This window comes from Symphalangus syndactylus, chromosome 17 (assembly GCF_028878055.3).
Source record: "Symphalangus syndactylus isolate Jambi chromosome 17, NHGRI_mSymSyn1-v2.1_pri, whole genome shotgun sequence".
Classification (NCBI taxonomy): Eukaryota; Metazoa; Chordata; class Mammalia; order Primates; family Hylobatidae; genus Symphalangus; species Symphalangus syndactylus.
Window position 1 is genome coordinate 46,875,521 of NC_072439.2, and position 20,259 is coordinate 46,895,779.

The 20,259-nt window shown below is 37.7% G+C and overlaps 1 protein-coding gene and 1 non-coding gene across 3 annotated transcripts in view; one reads left to right on the forward strand and one right to left on the reverse strand.

The window, feature by feature from the left end:
* ARID2 (AT-rich interaction domain 2) overlaps window positions 1-20,259 on the forward strand; it is a 183,459-nt gene that overhangs the window by 36,866 nt on the left and 126,334 nt on the right. The window lies entirely within an intron of this gene.
* Window positions 17,382-17,520, reverse strand: LOC129467143 (small nucleolar RNA SNORA64/SNORA10 family). Its single transcript, XR_008652276.1, has one exon. It is a non-coding gene; the product is annotated as a small nucleolar RNA SNORA64/SNORA10 family (small nucleolar RNA).

Below are 20,259 nucleotides of genomic sequence, written 5' to 3' on the forward strand. Positions count from 1 at the left end.
TTGTTTAGGTATCCACTTCTTGATAGGCATTTGAGTTATTTCCAATTTTTGGCTGTTACAAATAAGACCACAATGAACATATTGTTTTATGTTATATGTTGGATATGTTAGGTATATATTTAACTTTTTTTTTTTTTTTTGAGACATAGTCTTGCTCTGTCACCAAGGCTGGAGTGCAGTGGCACAATCTCGGCTCACTGCAACCTCTGCTTCCCAGGTTCAAGCGATTCTCCTGCCTCAGCCTCCTGAGTAGCTGGGATTACAGGTGCCACCACCACACCTGACTAATTTTTCTATTTTTTTAGTAGAGATGGATTTCATTATGTTGGCCAGGCTGGTCTTGAACTCCTGACCTCAAGTGATCTGCCTGCCTTGGCCTCCCAAAAGTGTTGGGATTACAGGCATGAGCCACCCCACCTGGCCCAGTGGATTATATTTTTGAAAATGATAGAGAGTAGATTTTTTATTTTATTTATTTATTTATTTATTTATTTATTTATTTTGAGACAGAATCTCGCTCTGTTACCCAGGCTGGAGTGCAGTGGTGCAATCTTGGCTCACTGCAAGCTCCGCCTCCCGGGTTCATGCCATTCTCCTGCCTCAGCCTATTGAGTAGTTGGGACTACAGGCACCCACCACCATACCTGGCTAATTTTTTGTATTTTCTAGTAGAGACAGAGTTTCACCGTGTTAGCCAGGACGGTCTTGATCTCCTGACCTTGTGATCAGCCCACCTCGCCCTCCCAGAGTGCTAGGATTACAGGCGTGAGCCACCGGGCCCAGCCGGCATATATTTAACTTTAAAAGAAGTTGCTTGTAATCCTAGCTACTTGGGAGGCTGAGGCAGGAGAATCACTTGAACCTGGGAGGCAGAGGTTGCGGTGAGCCAAGATCGCGCCATTGCACTCCAGCCTGGGCAACAAGAGCAAAACTCTGTCTCAAAACAAAACAAACAAACAAAAACAACAACAACAAAAGACATTTTACATTCTCACCAGCAGTGTTTGAAAGTTCTAGTTGATCCATGTTGTCACTCAACGTGGCCAGTCTGTTTTTTGCCATCCTCATAGGTGTGTAGTGATATCTTCCTGTGGCTAGAATTTGCTTTTCTTTAATGACTAATCATATTGAATACTGTTATATTCTTATTTGCATTTTTTATATATTCTTTGGTGAAGAGCCTATTCAAGTCTTTTGTGCACCTTTGAAATTGAGTTGTTTTCCTTGTATTCAATTTTGGAGTTCTTTATATATTCTGAATATTACCCAATAAGTGATTTGCAAATATTTTCTCTCAGTCTATGGTTTGTGCTTTCATTTTCTCATAAAAAAAGGAAGATTTTTAATTTTTATACAGTTGGTTTTTTTAAATTTTTTTTCTTTCAAGATTCATGCTTTTAGTTACTTACATGGTTACTTGGAAATAAAAAATATTTTCAATGCTTTGAATAATCCTGTAAGTGAGGAAATAAATCTCTAAAGACTGGGCAGGAATGGCAGGTCACCACAAATAGAAACAAACTTCAGCTGGGTGGAGTGGCAGGGGCCTGTCGTCCCAGCTCCTTGGGAGGCGGAGGCAGGAGGATCACTTGAGCCTAGGAGTTGGAGGTTAGCTTGGGCAATATAGCAAGACTCTGTTTCTTAAAACAAAACAAAACTCTGGGTTCTGGGGAGAATGATGGTGTGTGGTATGGGATGTATCTGTGGAACTATAGTTTGTACATCTTCCTTGTTGAAGGTATGAGGAAAAAATCTACTTCACACTGTTGCTGGTAGTTATCTCTGATTGTGGAAGAGGAATGCAGTGAAGGAGATGCAATAAGAAATCATTAAGAGACATTTGAGCTATACATTTAGTTGGGACAGTGCACTTTCAACAGGACAGCATGAGTCTTTCTGTAGACCCACTTTCCGGTGAAACTGGAAAAAGCATTCATTTGGTCTCGAGAAATGGTCCTAAGAGCATATAGCAAATGAAAAGACATTTATTCAAGAAAATCTACTAAAACTTGGTAAGAACATTGAATTTCTGTGGTATTGAACCAAGACCCACTTCCTTTTCCTCTTTCCCAGCTTGTTGAGATGGAAACTTCACTCCAGACTGGTGCAGCCAAGAACACAAGATTACCTGTTCCTTTATTTCCTAGTTGGAGGGTATCTTTCTCAAAGGAACAGGATATCGAGATTTTTTTTTTTTTTAGTGGCCTGTTGGTGAGGTCAAGTTCTGGATGAGTGGGGCTGAGAGGCAGGAACTCACTATTTCTTACTCATGGTACAGAGGCTGTACCTGTGTACAGTACCACTGAGAATACTGAAGGCACAGTCACCCATGCCCCAGCTTGTAATCCAGCAGTTCCACATTGGGAGAGGCAAGTTGAGACCCGAGGCTATTGCCCCAGCTCCACCAAGTGTTTTTGTCCTCTAGCTGGGTTGTCATTTAAAGAGAAGTGCACCATTGTCCCCCAGCTCCAGAGATAGAGACTTGCCTAGGGGGAGAAGTATGCTGTAAGACAGAGTTCTAAATCTCTTTCTAAAGCAACTAACTTCATTTGCTGGGGAGAAGTTCAGGCCTAAGAGTATTCAAAAACAGGAGGGTGTGGTGAGAGGCAGTTAGGAGGAGATTGGTAGGTGCAGTGGAGATAAATAAACTTCAGAAGGGCTAGTTTGCTGGAGAGAACCAGGGAAATAAAGAGCTGGGAGGAGTCTTTTTGGGGTCAGAACAAATCTCAAACATTGGCCCCTGAAACTATTCCTTTAAAGGAACCCAGATTTGTTTTGATTGACCTGTGAAGCAATTTATGCTTCAGCACATTGTTGAAAACAATGGAGTAATCAGCCAGCAATTGGTGATGCCTAACAACTGGATGTGGTCAAAGAAAGAAAGAGTGCCCTGCCAAAACCACTGTCATTTCATGGTGACTTTGGGACTATCCAAGGCTGTGCCTCCTGAGGAGGAACATGAGGGGCTTCACACAGAGGGGAGATGGGGAGAAATACGCTTCACTAAAACAATCCAGCCAGTGACTAATGAAATAACAATAACATACCCCAGAGTGGGGCAATCAATGTCCAGAGTGGCTATAATATATAAAATGGTCAGTTTCCAACAAAAAATTGTGAGATATGTAAAGAACATGAAAGAATGAGCTATACACCAGAAAAAAAGCAGGCAACAGAAACTGCCTGTGAAAGTGACCAGATTTTGGAATTAACTTCAAATAGTCATTGTAAATGGGTTCAGAGAAATAAATAAAATCACTATTAAATAAGTAAAGCAATGTATGGTGACAATTTTTTATCAAATAGAGAATGTCAATAAAGATACAGAATTATTAAAAAGAACTAAGTGGGATTCTATAATTGAAAAATATTAAGGCTGAGATGAAAAGTTCACTAGAGGGACTGAGTCACAGATTTGTACTGGCAGAAGACAGAATTAGTTAATTTAAAGATAGATCAGCAGAGATTATGCAGTGTGAAGAGAAAAAAAGCATGGAGAATAATCAACAGAACCTCATAGAAATGTGGGACGCCATGAAATGTACCAACATACACATAATGGGAGGACCAGGAGAGAACAGAAAAGAACAAAATGAAAGAAGGACTGAACATTTTTCTTTCATTGCTAAATTTATTCACAAGTTTATTGAAAAACATTAACCTGTGTGTCTTGGACCCTCAGTGAACTCCAAGTGAATAAATGCAGAGAGATTCACAGACACATCATGGCATAGGTTAAGCATAAGGAGGAAATCTTGAGAGCAGCAGATAAAAACATGTCATCACTTACAAGTGAACCCCGATAAAATTAATAACTGCCTTCTTATCAGAAAAAATGGAGGCCAGAATGCAGTGGGATAAGATCAAGGGCTTAAAAGGGAAAAAAAACAAACAAACCTGTCAACCAAGAATTCTGTATTCAGGAAATCTATCTTTAAAAAATAAAGGCAAGGCCGGGCGCGGTGGCTCACACCTGTAATCCCAGCACTTTGGGAGGCTGAGGCGGGTGGAACACGAGGTCAGGAGATCGAGACCATCCTGGCAAACATGGTGAAACCCCGTCTCTACTAAAAACACAAAAAATTAGCCAGGCATGGTGGCGGGCGCCTGTAGTCCTAGCTACCCAGGAGGCTGAGGCAGGAGAATGGCGTGAACATGGGAGGCGGAGCTTGCAGTGAGCTGAGATCGCGCCACTGCACTCCAGCCTGGGCGACAGAGCGAGACTCTGTCTCAAAAAAAAAAAAAAAAAAAAAAAAAAAGGCAAAACAAAAGTATTCCCAGACAGATGAACAAAACTCAGAGAATTTGTTGCTAGCAGTCATGGCTTATAATGACACAGGATTGTTTTTGGCCCCTTTGCCAGGGTCACAGCAGGGGGGGCACCCTGTCTACTTGTCCCACCTGGGCTAAGTCTGGCTTGTGCACCAGCACAGCCTGCAGCTAGACCAGGGGTGTCCCAGCTCACCTGTGCTATAGCTTGTACCCACATTCGGTGGTTCCCAAGCTCTTGTCCCCACATCTGAGAAGAATGGGGATACACTGACAATTGAAGAGTGAGGAGGGCGGAGAATAATTTTATTGAACGATGGAACAGCTCTCAGCGAAGAGAGGACGCGGAAGTGGTGCCTTTCTCAGTGTGGCTGAGTCCAGGGCTTTTATGGCCTCAGAATAGGGGAGTGTGTGCTGATTGGTTTCTTAGTATGCAGAGAAAGGCTAAAGCAGAGGCACCACTCAGAGGTGGGCACAGCAGGGTAGTAAACCAATTAGGAAAGAGTAGGTGTATGTAAAATAGTTGAAAGGTAGAGATCAATCAGAGAAAAGTGCACCAAATGGGAAGACAGGTTCTCAATCCAGTCCATGGATTTGACTTGTAGCTTGGCTTTCAGGCTTTAAACTTCTTTGGCTTGGGGGTGGGGTTTCACCAGGGACCCATCCCTATCTGCCTGGCATTTGACTGCCTCCTGTCACTGCCAGTAAGAAGTACTAAAGGAAGTTACTTGGACTGAAAGCCAGTGATCCCACATAGTAATTTAAATCCACCTGCACAAAATTGACAAAAAGCACCACCAGAGAAGGTAATTATATAATTATAAACGATAGTATAAATGCATATTTCTTTTCCATTTCTTAATTGTTTTAAAAAGCAGGCTGGGCGCAGTGGTGAAACCCTATCTCTACTAAAAATACAAAAATTAGCCAAGCGTGGTGGCTCACGCCTGGGATCCCAACTACTCAGGAGGCTGAGGCAGGAGAATCGCTTGAGCCCTGGAGGCGGAGGTTGCAATGAGCTGAGATCGTGCCACTGCACTCCACCTGGGCAACAGAGTCCATCTCAAAAAAAAAAAAAAAAAAAAAGCAATTGTGGGCTGGGTGTGGTGGCTGAAACCTGTAATCCCAGTACCTTGGGAAGTTGAGGCAGGTAGATCACCAGAGGCCAGGAGTTTGAGAGCAGCCTGGGCGACATACTAAGACTCTGTTTCTACAAAAAAAAAAAAAAAAAAAAAAAATTTAAAACTAGTTAGCCACAGTGTTGCATGCCTGTAGTCCTAGCTACTTGGTAGGCTGAGGTGGGAGGATTGCTTGAGCTGAGGAGTTTGAGGCTGCAGTGAGCTATGATTGTACCACTGTACACTAGCCTGGGCAACAGAGCCAGACCCTGTCTTAAAGAGCAAATGTGTAAAACTATATATATATATATATATATATAAATGTCTTTGGGCCCATATACATTAAAATGCAATATATTTGCCAGTTACAGTGTGAGGGAAATTTGTTGGCACAAAACTACTTAACTGAGGAAATGACTCTTGATGGTAATTTGAAGCCACGGGAACAAGGAGAACCAGAAACAGTAAAAAACAGCAAACTCCCTTTGCTCTTTTTATTCTCTCAGCTTTTAAAAAAGTCGTAAAATTATGTAAAGTAATAACTATAACAAGTATTGTTCAGCTTATAACATTTATAGATGTATGTAACAGTGATATCACAAAAAGGAGGAAAAGGAAATAGAGCTATATAGGAGTAACATCTTCACATCTCAGTGTGATTAAGTTAGCATAAATCTGAAGCTGAATCTGGTAAGATGTATATGGGAAGCCCTAGAGCAAACATGGAGGAAAATCAATGACAAAATGCTACATTAGGAAATATTGATGTAATGCAAAAAGAAAGCAATAAAAAAGGAGGAATGGAGAAACAAAAACATGAGATACACACAGAACAAAAAGTAAATTAGCAGGTCAAAATCTAGTTATATCAATAATGACAATTAATGTAAATGGATCAAACAGTCAATTCAGAAGTTAGAATCCAGGTGTGGTAAAGTACATCTGTAGTCCTAGCTACTCAGGAGGCTGAGGTGGGAGGATTGCTTGAGCCCAGTAGTTAGAGCCAGATTGGGTAACATAGCAAGACCCTGTTTACAAAAATTTAAAAAAGGCAGAGACTGGAGATTGTCAGACTAGATAAAAAATACAGAACTCAACTCTATGCTCTCTACAGGAGACACACTTCAGATTCAAATATATGGTTTGAAAATAAAAGGATGACAAAAGATTTATTATGCAAATCATAACCATAAGAAAGCTGGAGTGGCTATATTAATATCAGGCAAAATAGACTTTAAAACAAAAAAAGTTACTGAAGCTAAAGAGGGACATTTTATATTGGTAAAAAAAATTGCAGTTCATTAAGGAGACATAATAATTGTAAATTGTAAATATCTGCATCTAACAACAAAGCTCCAAAATAGCGTGAAGCAAAAACTGATAAAGGGAGAAAGAGACAATTTAAAAATAATGATTGCAGACTTTAATACCCCTCTTTCAGTAAGGGATAGAATAACTAGGCAGATGATCAACAAGGAAATATAAGACTTGAACAGCGTTGTAAGTCAACCAGACCAAACAGACATTTATAGAACACTATCCAACAGTAGCAGAATATGGATTTTTCTGTAGTGCAAATGGAATATTCTCTAGGAAACACCATATGCAACGCTGTAAAAGAAACCTTATTACATTTAAAAAGAAATAATACAAAGCATGTTTTCAAACCACAATAGAATGAAATTAGCAACCAACAGAAAGAAATTTGGGAAACTTAAAAATATGTAGAAATGGAACATGTTCCTAAAGTAACTAGTGGGTGAAAGAAGAAATCAGAAGTTGGAAAATACTATGAGATTAATGAAAATGAAGAAATAGTATACTAAACTTATGGGTGCAGTTAAGGTAGTGCTTAGAGGAAAATCTATAGTTGTAAATGTCTATTAAAAAAGAAGAAAAATCTCAAATTGATACAGCTGTCTACCTTAAGACCCTGAAAAAAGAAGAGCATACTAAACTAAAGCAAGCAGAGAAAGGAAATAATAAAGGTTCAAGAAGAAATTAATGAAATAAAAGAAAAACTAGTTAAATCAAAATTAGTTAAATCAAAAGCTGGTTCTTTGAAAATATCAACAATTTTGCCAAAATATTTAGCTAGATTGTCTAAGAAAAAACAAAACACAGATTACTAGAATTAGAAATGAAAGAGGAGACACTGCTACCAATCTTACAGAAATAAAAAGTAGTGTAAAGGAATAGTAGCAGCTGTATGCCAATAAATTAAATAACTTAGATGAGATGGACAACTTTCTAGAAAGATACAAACTACCAAAATTGACTTAAAAAAAAAGACAACGTAAATAGACCTGTAACAAAGAGATTGAATTAATTATTATTTTTTTAAGAAGCCACCTACAAGGTAAAGCAAAGGCCTAGATGGTTTAACTAGGGAATTCTGCCAAACATTGAAAGAAAAATTAGTACAGATTCTTCACCAACTTTTGCAAGAAATAGACTTACTTGGGGACAGATGTACCTTCTTACAGCAGTTGGTGTGGGGAATGGGTAACCGGAGCATTAGGGAAATAGCAGTAAGTTATTTATCTTCCCCTGTGACTGGAAATTAAGATCCTTGCTTTGAGTGAAAACTTTTTTTTCATATATAGTAGCTTCCTGCGTTCAATTATCTTGTAACTAGTTTATAAAACTTTTAACTTCCTTGAAAGACACTGTATTGCCTGAGTGAGGGAAACCTTTTGAAGGCAGATTATTGATTATTGAATCTGAATTTATTTAAAAATAGGTTTGTGTTTATAAGATTATACCAAATACTAGTTGTATTTCTAGGTTCTAATATAATAATGTTAATTTAAAGACATTACTAAATTACTTACATTCAGGTTTTTAGTTAACCTAATTTTTAGTGTGAAGGTCTGTTACAAGAATAAAGGACCCTTACATGTTCCTTGAATCATTTCGTGTAAACTTAAAGAGTATAAGCTGGGGCTGAACTGGCTGATTTTTAAAAATCACTTTTCCCTGGAAACTTGCTTGTTTATCATACCTGTCAAAGATCATTTGTATGCATCTCACTTGAGTATTAGAAATCTTTGAGGTTGGTAGGTCAATTTTTAGCATCTTTTTCCCTTTGTGTGTATGTATGCATGTGTGTACATGTTTGTGTGTTGTGTTTAATATGAATTGTGGCATACTTTTTTACCATTTGGTATGTAAATTATGGCTTCCCATGAGCGTCCCAATATGCAGCACTGGTGGGACTGTAAGAGACAATTCCTCCCTCCCAAGTTTCTAAACGTTTTTGTTAACTATTACAGGAAGCGGGTTCAGACTCCTGTTACTGCCAACACACTAGGCAGCCATGTACACATACAAAATGATAATAGTGGCTAACATTTGTTGAATACTTGAGTTTTATGAGGCATTGTGGCCAGATAATTGTTCCATCCAAAACTTAGATTATTTGTAAACATTTTCAATTTACTGCTGTTCTTGATTTTGAGCTATGGCAGCAGTTCTCAATAAGGGGTAGTTTTCCTTCACAGAGAACATCGGGCAATGTCTGGGGATATTTTTGATTGTCATAACTGGGGAGTGCTGCTGGCATTTAGTGAATAGTGGCAAGGGATACTGCTGAATAATGTATAATGCTCGGGATGGTCCCCCTACAAGGAAGAATTATCCAGCCTGAAATGTTAATAGTGCTGAGGATGAGAAACCCTGGCCTGGAGTGATTGTGCATTCATCCTATGAGCTATGATTCTTGCAGGTTTGAGGGAAAATGATGCTTTCTTTTAGTGTTTGGTTGAACTATATTTTCATGCTAGTACTTTAGGACGTAAGCTGACAACCAGAATGTCTAGCTCCAGAAAGGTTGCAGTGTTTGCCATCTCAGAGAAGACCTAGAACTATTTTTGGATCATTGCCCTCTATGCCTGACTGAGTCTTCCAGAATGTCTATTTCTATGTGCAATAGTGATTTTATCTAAGAGGATTGCTCTTTTATGCCCTTGGGTTTTGGTTAGGGCATCCTTATTAGATCCAACAGGACTCCATCTGAATCCAGGTGAGAAAAGAATTTCAAGTTTTCAAATTTTTTCTCAGAAGTTCCTGGATTCTTTTTTGAAAATTTATTCATTACTATTCTTACAGTTTGATGCGTTCGTAGTTTCATGGAAGGGAGAATGACATTACAAAGCATTTTAAAGCTTTGCTATATTAGAACTGTCTGTTTTAAGGCAGGAGAAACATTAACTCATTAGCTCAGCCAATGTCATATGAGCTAAGTAGTTTGGTGAAGTCATGATTCCACTTTAGGTATGTCTAAAATAAAGGCATACTGTGTTAATTTTACTGCCAGATGGATGCAAATAGAATTTAGTTTAAATATATTAAGGAACTAATCTTTTCATTCATTTTATAAGTTATTCAGGACTCATACTTTTCACTTTTCTGCTTTAAGTACTTTATTGCTGTTGCTTATCTTAGTAATTTCTAGCAGGTAAACTTAACCTTTTGAAGGATGTTTTAACCTACGTTGTTGTAATAATTGGTGAAAATCCGGTGGTACCATTTTTCTCTGAAATAATTTACTTCCAGTAACTAATTAATACAATGTTAGGCAAGAGAGTATTTGCTTACATATATTTAGATATGTGTTTCTAATTAGAGAACTTTTGACATGTTACAATTTTTATTTCAGACAGTATACTTCATGAGACTCTACCGCAGTGATTCTCTAACTGAGGTTCCCCAGACCAGCCGGATCAGCATCATCTGGGAGCTTGTTAGAAATGCAAATATTCAGACCTACTGAGTCAGAAACTCTGGGGTTAGGGCCAAGCAGTCTGTTTTTAACAGGTCCTCCAGGTGATTCTGAACCTTGCTAAAGTTTAGGAGCTGCTCTACAGAGAGTGACTTGTTGAAATAAGTTCACTTGATTTTAATCCAGTATATTTGTTCTTGTTCTCCTTTTGTTCCTACCACATTTTAAACTTGTATTACTTGTGGGAAGATAAACTGTCCAAATTTCTGGCTGAACTCAAATAGCTCACATGAAGCATTTAAAGAAAGACAGTTTGAGAAATATTATTTCAAGGGATCAGGATAGGTATTTATATAAATCACTATTTTAAAAAAGCCCTCAAGAGATTTAATTTAAAATCCTGTACTGTGGGAGTATGATTGTTTGCTACTGAGGAGCTGCTGAGTTAAACAGATTCCTGAGACATGAAATCAAAGGATTTTTTAAAAAATTCACATGCTTCTATAGAAACTTTAAAAATGGAGGCTGGGCATGGTGGATCATGCCTATAATCCCAGCACTTTGGGGGTCTAAGGCGGGCGGATCGTTTGAGTTCAGGAGTTCGAGACCAGCCTGGGCAACATAGTGAGATTACGGCTCTTTTTTTTTTTTTTTGAGACAGTCTTGCGGGGTCGTCCAGGCTAGAGTACAGCGGCGTGATCTCGGCTCACTGCAACCTCTGCCTCCCAGGTTCAAGCAATTCTTGTGCCTCAGCCTTCCAAGTAGCTGGGATTACAGGCATGCACCACCATGCCCAGCTAATTTATGTGTTTTTTTGTTTGTTTTTTCTTTTAAGTAGAGATGGAGTTTTGCCATCTTGGCCAGGCTGGTCTCAAATTCCTGGCCTCAAGTGATCCACCTGCCTCGGCCTCCCAAAGTGCTGGGATTACAGACGTGAGCCATTGTGCCCAGCCTCCGTCTCTATTTTTTAAATAAAATATATAAAAAAGGAAACTTTAAAAATGGAAATTAGGATGATAATATATAAGAAGAGGTAGTATGCTGAAAACTGCAATCATTTAAAGAAAAAAGTCTAAAAATATATTCTAAAAGTTCATAGTATAGTATATATTGTATAGAGATGTTCTTTTAAATAGTGGTAGAAAAGAATTCCAAATTTGGATACTTATAATAGTACTATTAGTCTATTTGAGAATTTAATTGTAGTGTAATAAGTATTAATGCTCTAATTAATGTATTCATAATGACTGAATTGCCATTGAGATGATAGTGTATTGTATATAATATATAGAAGATACAATCACATTAAATATACAGAGCTGTGCTATTATCTATAGCTTGCAAATCTTTGGGCCTTGCTTCTTAATAATGCGCAAGCAGTACATTAATATTGAGATACTTCAACTGGTGACCTTAATTTTTCTCCGTGTAAGTCAAATTTTTTATATGCAAGTTATACTAGTAAAGTCTTAACTTGAGTCTATCCCTAATTATCTTTCAATATAGGTGCTACATATTTTATTCTTGCTGGTAAACTAATTTGTATTTTATGTTAGTTTAGCTTATTATACATTAGCCTTTCTTAGTGTTGTCATAGATTATAGGGACTAAGTACAGGGACTGTTATCTTTAAAGTTTATATTTTTTATATAAATATATATTTTATATTTTATAAAGTTTATGTTATACTCAACAAGTAAAATTTTAACAAACTGGACTATTTAGTAATTTTACTAATAAGAATGGTTAAAACCAGCCAGGCGCAATGGCTCACGCCTGTAATCCCAGCACTTTGGGAGGCCGAGGCAGGTGGATCATCTGAGGTCAGGAGTTCTAGACCAGCCTGGCCAATATGGTGAAACCCCGTCTCTACTAAAAATACAAAAATTAGCCGGGTGTGGTGGCAGGTGCCTGTAATCTCATCTACTCGGGGGGGCCGAGGCAGTAGAATCACTTGAACCCGGGAGGCAGAGTTGCAGTGAGCCGAGATTGCGCCATCGCGCTCCAGCCTGGGGGACAAGAGCGAGACTTCTCCAGAAAAAAAAGAATGGTTAAAACCCCAGTTTATATGTGTTCCCCCGCCAACCCGCAAGAAAATGCCTTATAGATCTAGGATATAGATGGTAGAGTAGAGGTAACCTCTTACGGTGTTAATTTGCTATTTTTCTCTTTACTTCCAACTTCAGGATATCTGAAGTACCTCATCATAACTCTGGATAGAGGCCAGGAATATGTACATTCCGTGTAAAAAAGAATATTCATAAGTTGAATGTATGTTAGTACTTAGTGCTGTTTTTGGTATTTGTGTGTATATAAATAGGTAGAGAAGGTAGAGAGAGAGAGAAGTAATAAAAAGACTACAGAGAGAGTAATAATAAGAAAAAGACTATAGGGCCTAGATTGATCTATATTTGCTCAGAAGTTATATACAGTGTATGTAGTTTTACTACACAGCATATTAGGTTAGTAAGAAAATCAGTCTTTTCAGAGTTTCTAATTTTTATTTAAATTAATTAAAAATTTTAAATGGATGACAGTTCATTTACATATTAATTTATTATACTTCAAAAATCATATAATATTTTATGTAATAATCCGAATTAAAATCTTTGGAAAATAATGGGCTGTTTTTCATCCTAAAGCTGATACTTGTTAATTATAGAAAATCTGGAAACATCTGAAAGAGTATCTGGAAGAAACTGTAAATTCCATGTGAACCTACCACTCAAAAATAATTACAATTAATATTTTGGTTTATTTCTTCCCAGTCTTTTAAAAAATAAATTTTTGAAATTGGCATCACTCATATCTTTATTGTTTTTTTAACCTATTATAAACAATAACTTTTCCATATCTTTAGTTTTTAGATAATTTTAATAACTTCATATTTGTGTCATAATTTTAACTTCTTTTTATTGTCATACATTTAAGTTACTCCTTTGCTTTAATATTATGAATTTTGTGGTGAACCTTCTTGTTCATAAATGTATTTATAAATCTGTAAATCTTTATCTGTGTCTGATTATTTCCTTTTATATTTCTAGAGGGGTAATTACTGAATCAGGGAATATAAATGTTTTCAAGATTCTTAATGTATATTGCCAAGTAGCCATCCAGAAACACTGATCCAATTTAACATCCACTAGCAGTATGTAAAATGTCTATAAAATAATACCTTTGTCACCAGTTGGTATCATAATTGCGTTAAAAATCTTTACAATTACTATTTCATTTGTGAAAAACTGTACTTTGTTCTGTCAAATATTGTCAAAATACTGAAAATGTTACTTTACATTATAGTTTTAAGTGGATTAATTGAACATTTAAAAAACATACCTGGACTTTATCAATTTAAATTAAAATGTAATTTAGTAGAATATTGTCAACAGCCAGGAGATTTGGAAATATTTGGTCATTGTAATGGTAAGAGAAGAGAGTCCATTGGGAATCATCATTTGATTAATAGACTTTCACTTGAACTTTAGGTCTTGCCTCTGATCATTATTTGGATTTTTAGAGTAATTCTCGTTAGTTTTCTGTCATCTTTTAGTTTTGCCAAATCAAAACTTGACAGTTGTATTAAAATAATAATTTATTCAATAATATTATTGAAATAAAGCAGCTTTAAAAGCAAGAGAAAATTCATACTGAGAAGTATTTTTTTATAGAAAAATAAATCCTTGCTCATTTATCAAATTTTAGGAATGGCTGTTATAATATAGGAATGTAAGAGCGCTGCTTTGAAATTAGACTTTTTAGTAACTTATTAAGATTATGTCATTTGCTTACAATATTTATATTGGATAAATTGTCTAACTTCTAGGCCTCAGTTTCCTTATCTGTTAAATAAGATGAAAAACAGTTTCTTACAAGGATTGTGAAAGTGAATACATGTAAAGTACTTACTTAGTAGATTGCCTAGTAGTTGGTAAATGCTAAATAAATGCTGGTTATAGTTTAGCAGATGTTGATAGACTTATTCATTCAACAAGTATTTACTAACCACTTACAGTGTGCCACACACTTTGTAGACATTGCTGATACAGACTGACAATCTCTGATGGAACTTACACTGCAGTTAGGGATGAGGGGGTAGAATTTATCTTGAAAATTAGAATAACCATAAACAAGAATTTAAAAACTTGGGATAAATGACTTCATGGGAATAAATGGCCTTATAGTTAAAGAATGACTTCTGCGTTTTGGAGGAGGAGTACCTTGCACTGTTTTTGTTTTCTGTATAAGTTTTATTCATATGAAAAGTGATGTGATCAGTTTCTGCTTTTTTTCATTTGGGAAACTCAAGCTGCTAGAAAATAAAGCATCTGATTTTTATATGGTAATACATGTTGGAATTAATGATACTATAATAATTTATCTGAGAAGGGAAGAAGGAATTGCTTTGTTGGTAACTAAACAGCAGAGTACATTTACATTTTAAAGTAAATTGATAGAAATTATTATTATTATTATTATTTTTGGAGACACGGAGTCTTGCTCTTATTGCCTAGGCTGGAGTGCAATGGCATGATCTCGGCTCACTGCAACCTCTGCCTCCCGGGTTCAAGTGATTCTCCTGCCTCAGCCAACCTAGTCACTGGGATTACAGGCGCCCGCCACCACACCCGGCTAATTTTTTGTATTTTTAGTAGTGACGGGGTTTCAGTATGTTGGCCAGGCTGTTCTTGAACTCCTGACCTCAGGCGATCCACCTGCCTTAGCCTCCCAAAGTGCTGGAATTACAGGAGTGAGCCACTGCGCCCGGCTGAAATTACTTTCTTTGCTTAGCTGTTAAAATTGGCCTCCAAAATTAAAGAAAAATATAGCATTTCTTTTAAGAGTAATATTTGTTTTTAAAATTACTTATGAAGTAGTTTTCAATCTCACTAAATCCCCCACTCCCATAAAAACAGAGCTGAAAGAAATCATACTACTTATTTATGGCTGCATTACAATTACCCTCAAACCCAGCACTTAAAACAACAAACATTTATTATCTTAAAGTTTCTGTGACTTCTGAATCTGGGCACAATTTAGTTCTAGCTTGTAAGAGTCTGTCACTGTTAATCTGTTGCAATCAAGACTGCAGTCAAGGGTTGGCCTGGGTTTCAGTCATCTCAAAGTTTGACTAGGGAGGAGTCTGCTTTCAGACTCACTCAGTGATTGTTGACAGAATTAATTTCCCTGTGGCCCATTGAAATGAGGGCATTGGCCGGGCACGGTAGCTCACGCCTGTAATCCCAGCACTTTGGAAGGTAGAGGCGGGCGGATCATGAGGTCAGGAGATCAAGACCATCCTGGCTAACATGGTGAAACCCCGTCTCTACTAAAAATACAAAAAAAAAAAAAAATTAGCCAGGCATGATGGCCGGCGCCTGTAGTCCCAGCTACTCGGGAGGCTGAGGCAGGAGAATGGTGTGAACCTGGAGAATGGCATGAACCCAGGAGGCGGAGCTTGCAGTGAGTCGAGATCGCGCCATTGCACTCCAGCCTGGGCGACAGAGCGAGACTCCGTCTCCAAAAAAAAAAAAAAGAAAGAAACGAGGGCATTAGTTTCTTGCTGGCTGTTGGCTGGCGGGCCTCCCTGAGTTCTTTGCGTCTCCATGGGTCAGCTTACTGTAGGACAGCTGTTTTTCTTCAGAATAAGCAAGTGGGAGAGAAAAAGAATAAGATGGAAGTTGAGTCTTTATGTAACCTAATCTCAGAAGTGACATCTTACCACTTCTGTTGTATTCTGATCTTAAAACAAGTCAGTAGGTTCATCCTCTACTCAAGGGGAAAGAATTATGCAGTGACATGAATAGCAGGAGTCAGGAATCATTGGGAGCCTTCTTAGAAGCTGCCTGCCTGAAGAGCAAAGCAAAACATCTGCAAAAAACTAAATTTATTTATTTATTTTTTTTTTTTTTGAGACGGAGTCTCGCTCTGTCGCCCAGGCTGGAGTGCAGTGGCGCAATCTCGGCTCACTGCAAGCTCTGCCTCCCGGGTTCATGCCATTCTCCTGCCTCAGCCTCCGGAGTAGCTGGGACTACAGGCGCCCGCCACCACGCCTGGCTAATTTTTTGTATTTTTAGTAGAGACGGGGTTTCACCGTGTTAGCTAGGATGGTCTCAATCTCCTGACCTCGTGATCCACCTGCCTCGGCCTCCCAAAGTGCTGGGATTACAGGCGTGAACCACCACACCCGGCTCAAAAAACTAAATGTTGAGATGTTTCTATGAGCCCTAAATACAAGAAAATGGGGCCAAATCAGAACTACAAGACTCCATGAGGGAGTAAGCATGGAGAAACAATGGATTGTCTGATGGACCAGAAAATATGAAAACCCCAAAATAATCTACTTACTAGAAAACACAGTGGACTGATTTAAGAAAAGCAAGTGGAACTAGAATGGGTACAAGTAATATGTTGTAAAGTAGAAGGGGATACATAATCTAGACATTATGAACTATCAAAACTATGCAGCCATAGCTCCCTTTAAGGATAAAACCCAAACTAAGAGGAAATTGCTGGAATGCAGTCCAAATTGAGCAGTACAGAGACAATAGAGATAAAAGAGAAGATTCAGATGAAAGTGGGAGAGGAGAACACAGCCAGAAAATCTGTGAAAACAAGTTGCTTTTTGAAGACCACACAAAAACAACAGAATGACCATGCCTCCATCTCAAAGTTCAGAAAAACTGATTTCACTTAAAAATTAGTAACAGAAAATGATAGAAGTAAAATCCAAGAGAAAGTTCTTATAAAGGAAAAAGAAAAAAAGGAGCAAAGTAGTATCTTAAAGACCATGAATGCAAGTCAGAAAGAGATGCCCCCAAAACAAATGAGTACTATTACCTATTCTTTCAAAACAAGCTGAAAGAATTTAAGAAAATGTTGTTATGAAAGAAAACATAAAAATATAAATAGGAATTATAAAATTATATAGAATTTTAAAAACTCAGAAATAAGGTGATAGAAAAGAATAGGAAAAATGTGTACACAAATGTAGCTGGCTGTGGTGGTGCATGACTGTAGTCCTAGCTTGTTGGGTGGCTGAGGCAGGAGGATTGCCTGAGCCCAAGAGTTCAAGGCTGCAGTGAGCCATGATTGTGCCACTGCACTTCAGCTTAGAGACAGATCGAGACCCTATCTCAAAAAAATACATATATACAATTTCAGAAATGAACCCCAATCTAGTGGAAAGTCAAGAGTAAATAAAATAAGCACAGGTAATGCGTAAAGCGATACAAACTGAAAAAAGGAAATTGTTGTTTTCTTTTTCACCCAGGATCTGTTGTGCCCCTCAAGGAGAGAGAGACCACCATAAGGCCAATCTGACGTGCCAAGGACATCTTGTCTCTCTCTCCCCGTTGCAGAAGTCAAATGAGTGAAGCCAAGTATAATTTAATTATGCAGAGCTGAGGGAGGGAAATTTTTTTTTTGTTGTTGTTGTTAAAAAAAAGACTGCTAAAAAATTTAAAACAATATTGAAAACAAAGATAATCCAATATATGGATAATACAAGTCCCTGAAGAAGAAAACCATGCCAAGGAAACAGAACAAAATCTAAAAACTATAATAAGACATTCTTGAAATTAAAAAGATTTGAAACTGCACATTGAAACAGCACACTGTATACCTAAGAATATTGACTCAGAACAATGACAGCTGATATAAATGCACATAAAATCAATGAACTTTAAAGAAAAAACAATCTTGGGCACCAGGCAAAAAGACTGAATGAGAAAGAAAAAAAGATTGTTGTCAGACTTTTAAATGGCAGTGCTTTATGCCGGAAGAAAATGGAATAATGTATTTAAGATACTCAAGGAAAGAAAATGTGAGCCAAGGGGTAATGTGTGGATTTCTATATAGCCAAATGAATTTCAAGTGGGAAACCCATGAAGAATCTTTACTGATGTGTTAAAAACAAACAAACACCTCAGGGAATGTTTTCCCTATGAGCTCTTACTGAGAATTTTCCTAGAGGATAAACTTCAAACAAAATTACTAACAAGGTATGGACTTAAGGATTGGTGGCTAAATTTAGATACTTCCTCTGCTCTTAAAGATTCCTAAGTTGCAGACAACTTCATTGGCTCAAATTATTTCAAATGTTATGCTATAAATGTTTATAATTTGGTGATATTCATTAATATAGCAGCCTTGGAAAGGAAGAGTAATAGGCCTCTGCACTTAAAATACTTCTTATATAACCATGACTCCTTTTGGGAATAGACACACTGCTTTGTTATATAGAGCAGGATTTCTTAATCTCAGCACTATTTATATTTTGGGCTGGAAAATTCTTTGTTGTGAGAGCTGTCCTGTGCATTGTATGATGTGTAGCAGTATCCCTGGTCTCTGTCTACTACATGCAGTAGGCTTCATCTCTGTTGTGACAACCAAAAATGTCTTGCATTGCCAAGTGTACCCTAGAGGGCAAAATCAGTCCTGGTTAAAGAACCACTGCTTTAGAGAAGTGTTAAATATTGCTACAAAGAACCTGTTCTGTTGTATTTGATCAACCACAAAGACCCATCTTCAAATTGTAGGAGAATGAAAACCTAGTAAAAGAAATTAATCAGCCAGGATAAGGCCATTACAAATTGGATTGTATATTTCATTAAAAAATTTGTACACACATACATACACATATACACCTATGTACACATACATATCATCTGTAATTATACACTTACTAGATCAATCCTGGAGTTAGACACAGTATGCTAATTTCAAAGTATCATATAAGATATAATAAAAATTTTATTAAGAGTTTTAATATTAAAGATATTTTGTTCCATATTTTTATATGTAGTCCTTAATCTTAAGTTTTCCAAATTATTTTCAGTATTTTACATGTTAACCTTCTGTACATTTTTAACATATTGAAACCTTTTTTAAAAGAAATGTCTCCTTGATTGTAACTTGCACTACTTTTTTTTTTTTTTTTTTTTGAGATGGAGCTTCACTCAGTGTGTCACCCAGGCTTGAGTGCAGTGGCGCGATCTTGGCTCACTGCAACCTCTGTCTCCTGGGCTCAAGTGATTCTCATGCCATAGCCTCCCGAGTAGCTGGGATTACAGGTGTTCGCTACCACGCCTGGCTAATTTTTGTTATTTTTCGTAGAGATGGGGTTTCACCATGTTGGCCAGGCTGGTCTTGAGCCCCTGGCCTCAAGTGATCCGCTCAGCTTGGCCTCCCAAAGTGCTGAGACTACAGGCGTGAGCCACTGCGCCCTGGCCAACTTAGTCGTTGATATATAGGAAAGGCATCTTACCAGTGCTTGTGGTATATAAGAATATAAGAAAAATACTTACAAGTTTATAAGAAAGGCACATAAAAAAAAATTTTTTTTTTCTTTTTTTTAAGAGACGGAGTCTTGCTCTGTCGCCCAGGCTGGAGTGCAGTGGCGCGATCTCGGCTCACTGCAAGCTCCACCTCCTGGGGTCACACCATTCTCCTGCCTCAGCCTCCTGAGTAGGTGGGACTACAGGTGCCCACCACCACTCCCAGCTAATTTTTGTATTTTTAGTAGAGATGGGGTTTCACCGTGTTGGCCAGGATGGTCTCGATCTCCTGACCTTGTGATCCACCCGCTTCGGCCTCCCAAAGTGCTGGGATTACAGGCGTGAGCCACTGCGCCTGGCCAGGCACATCAAATTTTATCAATTGAGTACTCAGTACTTGCCTAGTGTAACTAAACCCTTAAAATATAACATGTTGATTATGTTTTGGAATAAAGGTCAGATTATCAGTGGTCATTACTTGCTAGCCTTCCGGTAAGTACCAAGTCTTACAAGAGTAATGGATGTATTTTCACCAAGTTAAGGAACTTCCACTTTTCTGTTATAATTTTTCTTGGATGTACATTACGTGGATTGGTTTGAAGGGCTTCACCGTAACTTTGCTTTTCAGGCTTTTAAAAATGGAGGTGATTTCTGCTGACTGAATTTCCCAGGGCTGTATTTCACCAACTGCCTGTAAGATATGGATAGGTTTGTGGGTGGGAGTTTAAGGAAGGATTTGTGAATCTGACAAAAGCTGCTTATTGTATCCTATAGATTCACAATGCACATTAACATACTTTAAGTGCTCTTAGCTAAAGGAACCTGTTTAAACCCATATTTCTCAGAGTTAATTGATATGGAATCCTTATGGTAC